At 43.0% G+C, this 15,468-nt stretch overlaps 2 long non-coding RNA genes across 2 annotated transcripts; both read right to left on the reverse strand.

Moving 5' to 3' along the window:
- Positions 1-667: 667 nt before the first annotated feature.
- Positions 668-2,923, reverse strand: LOC121029928 (uncharacterized). Its single transcript, XR_005789986.1, has 3 exons — positions 1,863-2,923; positions 1,175-1,396; positions 668-1,063 (listed from the first exon to the last, which is right to left on the reverse strand). It is a non-coding gene; the product is annotated as an uncharacterized LOC121029928 (long non-coding RNA).
- Positions 2,924-5,223: 2,300 nt separating this feature from the next.
- LOC121029929 (uncharacterized) lies at positions 5,224-11,948 on the reverse strand. The gene is made up of 4 exons (XR_005789987.1): positions 11,831-11,948; positions 9,885-10,054; positions 5,840-6,105; positions 5,224-5,497 (listed from the first exon to the last, which is right to left on the reverse strand). It is a non-coding gene; the product is annotated as an uncharacterized LOC121029929 (long non-coding RNA).
- Positions 11,949-15,468: the final 3,520 nt, after the last annotated feature.

Below are 15,468 nucleotides of genomic sequence, written 5' to 3' on the forward strand. Positions count from 1 at the left end.
CTGGTAAGAAGTGTCTAGAACACATTATAAACCACCAAGAGACAAGATCCTTACCCCGAAGAGTTTGCAATCTAGGTATCTAGCTCAGACAAGAACTAGAGTGGCTAATTTGAAGCATAGCAGATTTGCAGAATGTCTAAGAGATTAATATTAGAACGCTGTGAAAAAGAGATCACTGAACATGTAAATTGCAGCTACCTTTTCGGTGAGTGATATAAAAGCAAAGCATAAAGAGTATATGAAAAACATTCCCCAAAGTCAACACAAGTGTAAAAAGTAAGAAATGAAATAGCTCAAGCTGAATTTCAGACTGTGCAGAGGCTGAAGGAGAACAAAATCACAGACTTAATTTCGAAAAAGAAGTGAGTTACAGAAGCCTATCATGGAGAAGTCACAGGATTTTATCTGGGGGGGGGGGGGGGAAGGGTATGCTTGACACAGGGTTTTAGATAGCCTTCAATGCAACAGTTTAGAAGTTGAAAACTCATAGCTCAAAAAGAGATAAAAGCATATCTTTTGTAGCATATCTCATTGTAGCATAATATAATCTCATTGTAGCATAATATATCTCATTGTAGCATAATATAACTTTAGGTAACTTTTAATTGTTCAGATTTCATAGATTGTGGTATATATCTAATGTGGTAAATAAACAAGGAAACGTTAATGAAATCAAAGTCACCATAAAATTTTATGGTTATATGCTACGAATTGTGCACAATTTCTTGGTAATGAAAAGACACTTCCTCATTAGGATTCTTTTCGAAAACGATTTTAGAATTGTTTTACATTAGATACAACATATTTTACTTAGAAATTCAGTTCAGCTGCTTTTCCCCTTTTTGTTTTACAGATGAGACTTGCAGACTTTGGCACTTGGTTTCTTTCTTTTTAATTTCAATTATCCCACACTGAAGTTGGCAGGAAAACCAAGTCTATGGTTTATAAACACAGATAAAGTGCCATACAGTAAATAACACACTATGTGAACACCCAACAATTTACTGCTAAAATCCAGGGTAAGCATGTGGAAAGCTGGCGTGGGCTCCATGATGGCGCTCTCCTGAAAAAAAAAAAAAAAAAAAAGAGTTGCTTAGCTCTGTGTATTTAAGGTGGGGCCGCAGGGGTGTGGGTCAGGTGGGATTCTGACCCTCCCCTGGGCTGGGAAACTTACTCATCAGTCGTCTGCCTCTCCCCCAGCACAAAGTCTAAATCGAGCTGTTCTTGGATTTGTCACAGGGAAGATTTTCTCGGTTTGCCTTTGGCAATGATGGCTGTTGTGCTCCCAGCTGCTCCGTCTGTGATTCCCAAAGGAGAAAGTCACCTTTTCCTAGCCTCTTCCCTATGAAGTGAGGAATAAATTTCCCGACAAGTCTCCTCTGGCCACTGCAGACAGCTGCCAAGGACAGAGAGAGCAGGTGTCGCCAGGGTGCCTCAGGAACCAGTGCCCTGGCTCTTCCCTGTGGGAGAGTCTCAGAATTGATCCTTACACCTACAGGGGAGCTGAACACTTATCTAATATCTAAGATCGTCTAATAGAAAGGAGATCTGAAAGATGGCAGTTACGGGGCTGAATGATGTGCCCTCACTCCACCCCAAAATTCCTATGTTGAAGTCCTAATCCCCAGAACTTTGGAATGTGACCTTATATGGAGATAAGGCCTTTACAGAGGTAATGGAGCTGAGTGAGGTCCCTGGGGTGAGGCCTAATCCAGTGTGACTTCTGTCCTTATAAAGAGGGAAAGTTTGAGCACAGAGACGTGCGTAGAGGGCAGAGGACATGAAGACACACAGGGAGAAGACAGAGGCCTGGAATGCACCCTTCCCTCACAGCCCTCAGAGGGAGCCAGCCCTGCTGTCACCTTGATTTCAGACTTCCGGCTCCCAAAACTGTGAGAAAATAAATCTCCCTGGCTTCCGGTGCTCAGTCTGTGGCACGTTATGGCAACAGCCTTAGCCAGCTAATACGACCACTGCATAAGAGAGGGCCTAATAGAACCCTCTGGATTCTAGCTGAAGAACTGGAGGCAGGATAGAAAAAAGAGCGGTCACACAGTCTGTCAGCATCACTGCCTGGAACCTGTTTCCTGGTGCCCAATTCATTGTGCCTTCACCTGCCCGGGTGAACAACCCCACCAGCAGGAGGCGTTGATGGTCACTTCCAATGGAATAGCGGAGGTCGCACTGAAGGACCCACATTCCCTCGGCAACTCTGCACCCTGATGGGGGCCGAGTGTGGCAGCCCCAGGTCTCATCTACAAGATGGACCCTCTGGGCTCTGAGCACTTCATTCACCATCATGGAGTGACGCACCAGTAGTTAAGGCCCTTTGGTACGAATCCCGATATGCTGTGGCTATGGGGGAGGCTTTAAAAATAAATGTGTGTATGGTTTATTTTCACACGCCTGTTTCAGACGCCCCAACTGTAGGGCCGAGGACTAAGCTTCTACCCCCGTAATGTAAGCAATCTTCTTCCACCCTTAGCAACTCAGCGTGGGAAGCTATAGAGGAATTAGCTTATTCCGGGGATCTTGGGAATGAATGGCCCAAAAGGAAAAACTGCCCACTGGGTGTCCAGATTTCCCATCCGACACCTGTCTGTAAGGTGGGCAGGTAAGAGGTCTCTAAGAAGTCAAGCACCCAACACAATTCCAAGGCAAATAAGAACAGCACCTTTGTGTGTCTGCTTCCCTGCCACGTGCTGTATTTAGTAGATTTTGTTTTCTCTAATTCATTAGGAAGAAATTTCTCAGGAGTGGCAGGTTTTAACTGGGAAGCAAGAAAAGTTTTCGTGTGCTTACCATCTATCTCTTTCTAGAAAAGAAATCTTTAGGGGCCCCTGGGTGGCTCAGTGGGTTGAGCATCCAACTTCGGCTCAGGTCCTGATCTCACGGTTCATGGACTCGAGCCCCACGTCGGGCTCTGTGCTGACAGCTCAGAGTCTGGAGCCTGCTTCGGATTCTGTGACTGCCTCTCTCTCTCTGCCTCTCCCCTGCTCACATTCTGCCTCTGTCTGTCTCAGAAATAAATAAAAATTAAAAAAGAAAAGAAGTCCTTAGCTGGGGTTTGAATTCAGGAGGTACACAGGGGCACCTGGGTGGTTCAGTCAGGTAAGCGTCCGACTTCGACTCAGGTCATTTTCTTCTATTTTACATGGAAATAAACCAATCGTTAGCAATACCAGTAATAGAAAGAGATATCATTAATAGAAGCATAGAGACATCCGTTGTTAAAGACATCAGAATTTCATTTATGCTCATCACTGCTTTGAAACTTTGTTAGTTATTACAGATACTACTAAGCATTATTATTTTGTATATTCATTTTGAAAGGCATGTATTACATTTTTTCCTTGATGATTGCATTTCAATATAATTTTTCTCAGTAATCCTATGTGTTTTATTTATTCAGTTCAAAACATTATTCTAAAAGAGGATCCATAGCTTTACCAGACTCCCAGTGGGGTGCATAGAACACAAAGGGTTAGGAAACCCCACTGGGCCAGCAAAGACAGTCACTGGGGAAAATCTCAGCTGCCCGGCTGCCCATGACTGCGAATGTTCCAGCACGTTATTTACAATCAATAAAGAACAGAAAGATCTACAATCTACTAAAGAATGATGGAAACCGGATTTTTAAAATTCAGGTAACGGCAATCTATTCCCAGGGATTTGACTTCAGGTGGTCTTAGGTGCAGTTTGCTTATTTTCTAAAGAGATTTTGAAGCAGGTGGTCAAAGGCCCACACTTTGAAAAACAAGGGTGTTGATGTTCTGCTAGCCTAACCATCTTAGGTAAATACTTAATATTTTTCCTGTAGTGATTATTTCTTTTTCATCCCTGGTTTCGAAATACATGATTAAATAATGTGTCCCCCTCACCGCCACCAAAGTCACTTTTTACTTTACTTTTGGCAGCAAAAATGTTTTTATTTATTTTTAATGTTTATTTATTTTTGAGAGAGAGAGAGAGAGAGAAAGAGAGACAGAGCGTGAGCAGGGGAGGGGCAGAGAGAGAGGGAGACAGAATCTGAAGCAGGCTCCAGGCTCTGAGCTGTCAGCACAGCCCGATTCGGAGCTCCAACTCACAGATGGCGAGGTCATGACCTGAGCCTAAGCCGGATGCTTCACCAACTGAGCCACCCAGGCTCCCCAGCAGCAAAAATAATTTTAAAAGTACTTTTACAAGTAACACAGTTTAGAATAGCATTTATGAGGGACGCCTGGGTGGCTCAGTTGGTTGAGCGTCCAGCTTCGGCTCAGATCACGATCTCACAGTTCGTGAGTTCGAGCCCCATGTTGGGCTCTGTGCTCGCAGCTCAGAGCCTGGAGCCTGCTTCAGATTCTGTGTCTCCCTCTTTCTCTGCCCCATCCCCACTCACGCTCTGTCTCTCTCTCTCTTAAAAATAAATAAAACATTTAAAAAAAAATTTTTTAAGGAAAAATAGAATAACATTTACGCTTCAGCGCTTTTTAAAGATAGAGGCAAACAATGCCTAAAAGGGTGAGGGAGCAATTTAGAAAATAGTCCATAGGTTTGGGAAACGAAAGAGGATTTATACCTTTCTTGAGTATTAGGTCTTTTGCTGCTGTGAAAGATGAAGGCAACAAAGGCTACACTTGCAGGTTTGTTCCGTTCCTTGAAAGTTTGCTCTTGCAAATACCTCTACCTTTCTTGAGTTGCATGATTCATCTTGTGTCCACATGGACAGCTGACTGCCATTTGGCCAAGAAGTTGATACAATTTGCAAAGCAATAATTGACATCTCTCCTGGAGAGGCGCACAGCCCTTCAGTGAACTGGGCTTCAGTTAGCAGCCCTGTAAACTGGGCTTCAAGTGTCCCGAGTAAACAGACTCATTACAATAGTGGGGGGAGAGGGAGGGAGGAGGTGGGTTTGCGCTGGGGTGTGGAGCAAGCGTGGTTTCCTCAAAGCTACTAAGGAGCCCTGAAGGCGTCCTACCTCAGCAGCTACTACAGTGTGAAATATCAGAAATTACAAACTAAACTTAAAAAAAAAAAAAAAAAGATATAGCATGTGTCTTTTTACCTTGGTCTGTTTTTAATTGCATATCATTATATCTGGGACAAAAATTCATCCAGTTGGTAAGAAATTTAAACTGTAAAAATTTCTCCCAACTGACCTGATTGGTAGCTGTAGTCTAGAACTTGTTGGAGCCTCCCTTGTGTTAAAGAACCACTCTTTCTTCCTGGATTGAAAGCCACTGGAGGGCAGGAACAATAACACCTCAGGGCCAGCTTGGCTCAGACTTTGCCCAATACACCTGTCTGTAACAAAAGTTACAGATTTTTCCACAGCTGGTACTTGGGAGCAGCGATGCAAAGATCTCGCTTGGAATCTGTCTTTCCAGCTCAGTGCCTTGACCTACCAGGAAGACTGGGGCCTGGGTCAAAGTCCTGGCTGTGCCACTTACCAACCATATGACATAACACTGGGCCAGCAAGTTACTGGATATTTCCAAACTTCAATTTCCTGTGCTGTGTAAAGGAGATAATAAAGGCATTTTCCTCTCAGATTTGTTGTAGGAATTAGAGGAGATGATGCATGTTAAGCACTTAAGACAGCATCTGGGAAGTGCTCAGGAATTGTTACCTATTATTATCTTCAACCAAAAACTTGGGCAAAGCGTAAAAACTATGCTACTGTGAATTCTTGAAACAAGGAAGTCTCGGATAATGGTTGTCAATGGCAATCAACAATTTGAGTAATAGAACCACATGATAGAGCAGCTCTTAGCCAGAGCCACTCAGAATCATCCAGAGACTTTCCTCAACACTCTAATAAGACAGAGTTATTGTGAAACTATGAGAAACTCTCACCTTTTGAACACTTCTCTCTTTGTGGTAATGACCCTGAAGCAGTGTTTCCGGGAAGATGGTGCTGAGGGAGTCTTGGATCTAGAACTCCCGGGAACTGCAAGGCACCTGGCTGCTGATGGAAGTCTCTTAAGGCCAGTTAATGCTTTGCTGCTCACTTACAGAAGGGTCCATGTCATTGAGTCTTTTCAACTGACTTTTTTATATTCCATAGATTAATTTTATTTTCAGATTCATATTTTGAGCAAGTGTGAAGTCACAGAATTCCTCTGTAAAAAAAATATTAAAACTCTCTGCTCAGTGGACATTTAAAAATGGTTAAAATGGCAAACAGTATGCCATATATAACTTACCATAATTTTTAAAAATTAATGATAGAGCATACCAAAACTCAAATACACTTTAATTTTTTTTTTTTTAACGTTTATTTATTTTTGGGACAGAGAGAGACAGAGCATGAACGGGGGAGGGGCAGAGAGAGAGGGAGACACAGAATCAGAAACAGGCTCCAGGCTCCGAGCCATCAGCCCAGAGCCTGACGCGGGGCTCGAACTCACGGACCGCGAGATCGTGACCTGGCTGAAGTCGGACGCTTAACCGACTGCGCCACCCAGGCGCCCCTCAAATACACTTTAAATGGGAGTATCGTATGGAATTATATCTCCATAAAGCTGTTTTTAAACATCTTTATTCACAGTAGGGAAATTTTCCCAACCTTTTTTGTGGGAAAGGAGCCCCAACAAATATCTTTGTTCTTAGTAGATACAGCTCATAACTAATTTTCTTTGTCTGTGTTTTTAGCCCGAGCAGAGCTTTTGGTCACTTGGGATCCAGGGGTTTTCCTTAGAAAATACTGATTTGGGTATCCCAAGAAGAAGAATAAGAAAGAGGAAAAGGAGACACTAAAAATAAATATATATTTACATGGTGTTTCTTTCTGTCTAGCTCAGTAATCCTATTTCTTGAGGAAATAAAAAAATAACCCAATTTTGCTGTTATTGTTCTCCAATATCCTGTTTCCCCGAAATCGTGCTTTCCCTTCCATGAAATAATAAGATCCTTCCCTTGGATGCCTCTGGGGAGGACAAAGCAGTGGCATCATCTCCCCATTCCTGCTGCCCTTTCCTCAGTCAGGTTGGTTCTCATCGTCTACTTTCAACAAAGTCACACTGAAGTGTGAGGGGTTGATAGAGCTACAGCAGGTCAACATTCCTAGAGATGGTTCTATTAGAAAAAGTTTAGCTCACGGGGCACCCGGGCGGCTGTGTCCGTTAAGCGTCTGACTTCAACTCAAGTCACGATCTCACGGTTTGTGGGTTCGAGCCCCTCATTGGGCTCTGTGCTGGTGGTGTGCAGACTGCTTCGGATTCTCTGTCTCTCCCTCTTCCTCTCTGCCCCTTCCCTGCTTGCACGCACTCTCTCGCTCTCTCAAAATGAATGAATAAACTTAAACAAACAAACAAACAAAGAAACGTTTAGCTCATTAACTAACAAGGGTGAATCTCTGGGGGTTGTACATATCCAAGGTAATTCTGGTCCAGTGGGCTTTTCCATCCATCTCAAATGCAACCACAGTCTACAGTGTCATGCCTGAGGCCGTCACCATCTATCTTTGACTTGCAGTGACAATCCTCCCTTCTGAGTAGATGAGTGGATGCCAATTAGATGAATGATATTAGTTGGCTTTGTCTTTAAACTCAGCCTGCTTGGCCTGAAGAAGGTCATTTAGAAAATTCCTTTCACTGAAGAAACAACAAAGCCATCTGCAAAGCATGTATCCATGCCCTTCAGTGTTTACAAAGCAGGGGTAGGAGATTAACAGTTTTTAAAATTCACTGCACTTAAAAAAAGCCATTCTAGTATTTTAAAAAAAGATTCATCTACAGTCAACTGGTCAACTAATGGCAAACAAAGCTGGAGATGGAAACTTCTCCATTACTCAAGTCCTCAAATCACTACCCGGGCTTTAATTTCTTTATCTGTCTGTAATGGTTGAGAAGCCCAAAGAGGGATTATATGACCCTCGAGGTCCCTCCTAGGTCTAGGCTGCAATTTTACTGCAGAGAAACTCTGGTCAAGATAGCGACAAATTAGCCAACATTGCCTCTCCTAAGGGTGACTCAGGGTCATTCTGCTTTTGAATCTGGGGGTGTGTGGCCAACCATCCCTCTCCTGAATACACTAGTAGATATACAAATGCACAGGTGAAAGTCTATGATCATCATAGGAAAACATCCAATGAATGATTCAAAGGTGCAGAGTATAATAATGTCGTTGTACTAGGGCACCTTCAGAACGTCTGTGCAGTAGGGATGACAAGCTGGTAGTTACCCAAGAACGGGAATTACGCACAACATTTCTTTCCCCTAGCCTACCCCAGCAGCCAACTGGGCATCCTTCGGTTGCATCAGAACAGGATCCACATTCTTTATTTTCGGCTTCAGTAAGTATAGGGCTTTGGAAGCAGCCCAGCCTTGTTCTTGTTTAGGTCAGGAACCCTACTTGAAAGAACCCAGTCCTCCCCCACCCATCACTTCCTTTACCCAAAACGCTTTTGAGCTTTTGCACCTACTGTCTCCAACTCATCCTGTCTTCCTTAGGTTCTCTTCCAGCCCCCGCACAGCTCCCATTGTACCTTGCGCCTCCTATTTTTCCCTTGGGAGGTGGTTACCACAGTTATCCTCATTTTACAGAGGAGGAAACTGAGGCACAGAGCCACTCTAGTGATAATGACTTGAAACAGGAGCGGAGATTTAGAAGTGGAAGAAAGACGAATGAGACTGTGAAAAGCAACAACTCCTTAAGGGAGCTGACCCAGGGGGCGCGAAAGGGGAAGGAAACTTTCTTCTCGCCTTTTCTCCACAATAGGCCCTGCTCTACCCAAAGATCCAGAACTCAGGATCCTTGAAACGCTTCAGTCAGTCAGTTAAGAAATCATGGAGCCCATGTTAAAAAGAGGATTAGGAAATCTACTGCTAATTCCACACTCTTTTGCATCATCTGGAGGTTTGAGATGCTGCTTTCGGCACACATTTCATAGGAGACAGACCCCTTGCTACTCAGTTCGGTGCCTCCTGTTGTCCATATTTCCAGAGATGCGTAAAGCATAGCAGCCCTGGAGGACGTTTTCCCAAACTCCCATAAAATGTAGATTTGCAAAATAGAAGAAAAAAACACCACACATCAGCCTGTGTACGAAACCAAAACTGTACCTGATCCGTGGCCCTTAGGTATTAAATTACCATGCATAACTTTTATTTATGAAATCCTGAGGATAATTCAAGTTGAGAAATAAACTAGCTTTTTCCTGTCATATCACCATTGTCTGAATGCTGACTTTGTTACTTGCAAACTGTGGAATCTGTGCTAGTTGCTTAAACTTTCTGAGCCTCCATTTTTTTATATACACTCTGGGAATAATAACAGTATCTGGCCCTGGAGTGGGAAAATTAAAAAAGTAAAGACATATAACCTGCTAGGACAGCGCCTGGTCCATAGTCACAATCAAATATTGCTAGGAATACATCCCTTCTTTAATATACATTTATTTAGTATCTTATGTCTTGCAAGGACAGTGCTAAGGCAAGCCCTAAGAATCCATAAGTTCTTTTCTTATAAAACTGTCTACCTTGTTTGAAAAAATGTTTTTCAGATGCATTACAAAGTAAATAATGCTGTCAGATAACAGGAATTAGAAGTAGATAAGATAAGTGAGACCAAGGGAGGGAGAAGAGGGGGCCAACGTGAAGGCAGGAAAGCTTCTTTGCTGAAGGGTCACATACTTGCTTAGGGTGGGTCACCTTTCTGGCCCTGGACTTCCCTGCAGCCAACAGGAAGCTGCAAAGTTGAACAAGAGAAGATTTCCGACCTCAGGGAGCTCTGAGTCTAGTTGAGGAAACAGATGTGTAAACAAACAATTACAGTGCAATGTGATGAATGCAAAAATGGAAGCTCTCTGGCAGGCTTTGCAGAGGAAGTGATATTCGAGAGCGGTTTTAAAGGATGGAAAGGGTTGTAGAGAACCACCAGGAAAGGGAACAGCACATACCAGGGCTTGGAGCTCTGAAGAGCCTTGGAAAATGTGGGAATAACGTGTGCCAGAGTCTCATCGGAATAGTTGTAGAAGGCATCCAGGTGTGCAATAAACTTTTTTTCCAGTGGAATAATGAAGGGGTTCCTGATTAGTGTTCCCCGTGGCAGCAAGGACAGTAAACACGGCTTCAAAGAAATCAGAACGAAGTTAGGAAATCAAGCAGAATGCCAAGAAAGAAAAGAAAAGGAAACTAAAACTCCACCTCTGGTACTATTTGTCCATTGCAATTTGGATTTCCTCCGGAACCTTTTGGGAAGGAGAGAACTCTATGCTCGGATATACATATTGACTCACCCACTGTCACCTAAAAACAGCATCTGAACCAGTCAGTTAACACGGTAGGATCTTGAAACTGTTTCAGATCATTAGAAATTATAAAATCACATGCTCTATTTTAATTAAAAAGAAGCATAAGTCATTTTTCAAAGAGCTAAGTACTGATAAAGTTGAGAGGAGACCAGAGTTTTTCTTACTTTCATTTTTGAGTCTTTTTCTACTTGACCATTTGGACTGTCCCAATTCCTTGGCAGAGTTTTGAGATCTGACACAATGTATTTCTTCAAAAATGAAGGAATAACACAGGGCAGAAAACAGGAGAGAGTAGCTTCAAATCAGAGAAACGGATTTAAATTCCAATAGTCAAAAATATTGTTGCAATATGCGAGAGGTTATTAAATACATATAGACGAATTCCATAGAAGGGCTGTATATTTGAAAGTAGAGAAAACTTTGACTATATGCATTACAATTTTGTTTTCAAAATTCTTCTAGCTTGACATAAACATATCCTCATATCTGCAGGTGCCCAATTTGAAAATAACTTGTTTTCAAATGACTGAAACTTGATAGAAGTTTTATTTTTGCACGTTGCATTGCTTTGACCCCACTGGCTTAAGTGTCTTCCCAGAAATCCTTTATCTTCTTGGCTGATAATCTTTTAATTTTTTTTTTAATTTATGTTTATTTATTTTTGAGAGAGAGAGAGGGAGGGAGGGAGCGGGGGAGGGGCAGAGAGAGAGGAAGACACAGAATCTGAAGTCGGCTCCAGGCTCTGAGCTGTCAGCACAGAGGCTGATGCAGGGCTCGAACTCACGAACCAGTCCGTGAGATCATGACCTGACCCGAAGTCTGACGCCCAACTGACTGAGCCACCCAGGCACCCGTTGGCTGATGATCTTTAACAGTGAATCCTAACACGGTATCATGGGCTCTTTCCATCTGGTCCTCAATCACATGGCTGGTCATCTCTGAACATATGCTCAAGAGCATTGTGACAGTTCCAGATTCAAAGAAAATCTGTGTTGAAATTTTTTTAGTGAAGCAAAGATAAATAACTACTCTCCCATTGTACTCTCTTAGAAGCTCTGTTTACATTTTTGGGACTGTATTGTTTTGTTGCAAAAGGGATCACCTGCTTCTTCTTAAAAGCGTCCTGGATTTTCCTGGTGTGAATGATTCGCACGTACTCACTTCGGTGGCATGGCCAGCAATGTATATACTTCACCGTACCTGCCTCACTAGGGCCAGACCCTGCTTCCCAGCCTAGCCTCTCGGTGGCCCAAAAGCCCTTGCTGTCCTGATGGCTGGCTGCCTAATTCCAGGACAGGGATCGCAGGGTCCATGGTGGTACTGCCTGCACCAACCCAGTATCTGACTGGAGGAGCACTCGGTGACAACCTGCTGAACAAGCCAAAACATAAATGGCCAGGACCAGGGCGGCACAGACAATCTGGGATGTCTATCTCCAGCGGCTCCCAACTTCCCGCTCAGTCTTTTGGAGTGTTCTTTCCCTCCCCTGAGATGTCACTTACATGCTGCCCAGTACCCGTTCAAAGCCTCCACTTTTTTACCCTTCACTCATACAGTTGTCCAACACTACACATTATTATCAGCATTCTTACATACACTACTTTAGAGTTCTAGAAGGTCCTTTCTGGGGGGCGCCTGGGTGGCTCAGAGGGTTGAGCATCTGCCTCTTGGTTTCGACCCAGGTCACGATCCCGGGTTTGTGGGATCGGGCCCCGCACCGGGGATTCTCTCTCTCCTCTCCCTCTGCCCCTCTGCCTCTCGCGCGTGCTCTCTCTCTAAAATAAAAAAGAAAAAGAAAAAAAAAAAAGAAGGTCCTGTCTGTTATCTTTTTAGATCCCAAGATAATGATTGTTACCAAAACATACACACAAAGAAGGCGAGAGCAAGAAGACTGACAGGTATTATGTGTCATTCCCATCCCCCAAGACCCTTGGCCATACCTCTCATTGTCCCCACTCTACACAAGTAGCTCTCATTCCACACCCTTCTTTCACATCGAAATACCCAGAGCTTATCTAAGACAGTCAGGAGGCTCTTACAGGGAGGTAAAGCTTAGTTTCCAATCCAATCTCTACCCACAGACCAAATTGGTCAACCTCCCTGAACCTCGGTGGTCTTGTCTGTAAACTGGGTTCATATATAATCTCCCTTTACAGTGAACATGTATTTGTTTATCATCTGTGAAGTTAAAAACCCTTTGAAACAAACATAAATAAATGAGGGCAAGGTGGAGAATCTGGCCCCTAATGTGTGCTCTCCTTCTCTGAACAGTGTGGTCACCTAATTAGCAAGGCTGATACGTTTCACTACATTTTTTGTAAAAAGATATCCATAAGGGGAGCCTGGGTGGTTCAGTCAGTGAGACGGCTGACTCTTGATTTTGGCTCAGGTCATGATCTCACGGTTTGTGAGTTCGAGCCCCTCGTCAGGCTCTGTGCGGACTGTGAGCCTGCTTAGGATTCTCTCTCTTCCTCTCCTCTGCTCATGCACTCTCTCTCTCAAAATTAATAAATAAACCTAAAAAGGGGCACCTGGGTGGCTCCGTCTGTTAAGTGTCTGACTTTGGCTCAGGCCATGATCTCATGTCTGTGAGTCTGGGCCCCGCGTTGGGCTCTGGGCTGACAGCTCGGAGACTGGAGCCTGCTTCGGATTCTGTGTCTCCCTCTTTCTCTCTGTTCCTTCTGCACTCACGGTTCATCTCTTCTCCCTCAAAAATAAAGAAACATTAAAAAAAAAACTTTTTTAACAAATAAAAACAAAGATGGCCATAACTTTGTGATTTTCTAGCTGGTGGAAGGTGTAAGAAATAGACTCACCAGCACTCCCTCTTATCCTGCCCTCTCTGGGGTGAGGGCTGAGTGTCTAGGTCCCCACAGACACACTCCCTCGCATGTGATGAGGCACTGGGGTAGAACTGACCTTGGGCAAAACAGGCACAACAGCAAGTAGGGTATGTTTGCTTTGCTCTTTCACTTCCCTCTCTGAATACTTTCCCACATTCGGGTTTTTCCTCACCACCCACCCAGTCCACTTTTCTAGATCCTGTATTTTAACATTCTCCTCTCAAAGTAACGATTATAGTTTTGTTTTTAAGGCTAACGTTTCCATTACATTAAATGTCCCATGTTGCAAAAAATATATACATATACATATACATATACATATATGTATACATATACATACATATGTATATGTATACATATACATATGTATATGTATACATATATGTATATGTATGTGTGTGTGTGTGTGTGTGTATATATATATTCTTGGCCACAAATACTTTTTATAGCTAATGATGATAGTTACAGAGCTTCAAGACTCATTCTCTTTCAGAAGGATGCATCCCCATATACTTCAAGAATGGACACCTAGCTTTTATTTATCACAGATAATTATCCTGGTCTCTCTACACTGGGACGGCAATCAGGAAGTCCCGTTCTGCTACGTCCTGGGGCCAGGAATTTTATTGATTCTTCCATGGTGTTCTGCCTTCCCTTAAACCATGAGGACACCCATCTTGCACAAGAACACAGAGATATGTAGACAAACATGTGAGTGAGCATTCATACACAGACACACGTGCATGCAAACGTATACACACATGCACTAACTTTGAAAGATATATCCCCGAAGGTCGACAAGTTGGAAAAGGGAAAGTATGTGTTTCCATTTGGTTGTTTTTCAGTGACCACCAACTGAACCGTAGCTTTGACTCACAATATGTTATCTAAATTTTATACGTGTAAATATTTTTTTTAGACACAAGACCTGGAAAGGAGAACCTATCCAGATCCAAGAAGAGTTGAATCGTTTTTTGTGGTTTCTAAATGTGGAAGAATTGACTCCAAGTTAGTGAACTGTCTAAATCTAAATGCTGTCCAAGATGGCAGCCACTAACCATATGTGGCTACTGACCCCTTGTCTGACTTAAATGCAGTATAAAATACACACTGTAATAAAATATATTACTCTTTACATAAGTTTATTTATTTCTTTGTCTTGAGAGAGAGTGGGAGAGGGGCAGAGAGAAAGGGAAAGAGAGAATCCCAAACAGGTGCCACGGTGTCAGAACAGAGCCCAATACAGGGCTTGATCCCATGAACCGTGAGATCGTGACCTGAGCTGAAACCGAGAGCCAGACGCTTAACTGACTGAGACACCCAGGCGCCCCAATAAAATACACTAGTAAGTTGACTTTACTTATTTATTTTTCCTTCTTAATGAATATGCGGCTTATACACGTAGGTCGCATTTTGTATCTATCAGACAGCACTAGTCTTGATGTTAATTAAGTTGTGAAAAAGGAATGTTTTCTTATTCTAGAGTATAGGGGACTAGATGAGCAGAGAGCTCCAGCGGCATGTAAGCCCTGACATATCATATATTTACTTGTGTATTATGTCATTCTCTTCTGCTACCAGAAAATGAAGTTCATATAAATCAAAGTTTATGGATTGTTAACCCGCGCAGTGTGTGAAATAACTGAAAATTTAAAATGGATCTTCCATCCTCCATTATGACTTAAGCTCGGTAGCAAGGCCTTTTCTGCTTTGGCTCAAGCATGTGGATGTGTGCCCTGAGACAGTTGCTTGAATGGTGTCATGTGGGGGTCTGACTACCGTCATTTTCAGAAATTTGGGAGACCACTTTGGAGATTGGGATTCGGTTCTCATTTATATCTTCTCCACTATTCCTTTCCTTCCCTCCTTCCTTCCTGGTACTTAAGCCAAAAACCACCATTATTCATCACTCTTTTTCTCTTACTACTCTCCACTTCTATGCTATTGGATCTTCCTTCAGAATATTCCAAACTCTGCCCACTTCCTCCCACTCTGCCATTGCCACCTTGGCCCACATCATCAGCATCTAAATAAACAGAAATCAGATCGTGGTGCTCCTCTGTTTAAGACCACCCGATGTCTCCATGGCAGTACAAGTAAAAGCCAAAGTTCTTACAATGACTTTAAAGACTAATCCTACTCCCATCGCCCAATTCTCAAACCTCAGTGCCCTAATCCTCTCCCCCTGGCTTACTCTGATCAAACTTTACAAGTCTCCAAGTTGTTCTTCACACTCCAGCACACTCCTGCCTCAGGGCCTTTGCACCTCCTGATCCTGTTGCTTGGTATGCTCTCTCTGAAAATCTTTGCATGGCTTATTTCTTTGCTTCCTTCTAGTGTCTGTTTGAATGCCATAACTTCTTTGACCATCTATATAAAATACTATC

The sequence above is a fragment of the Herpailurus yagouaroundi genome, unplaced genomic scaffold (assembly GCF_014898765.1).
Source record: "Herpailurus yagouaroundi ecotype Mexico unplaced genomic scaffold, PumYag 139, whole genome shotgun sequence".
NCBI classification, from domain to species: Eukaryota; Metazoa; Chordata; class Mammalia; order Carnivora; family Felidae; genus Herpailurus; species Herpailurus yagouaroundi.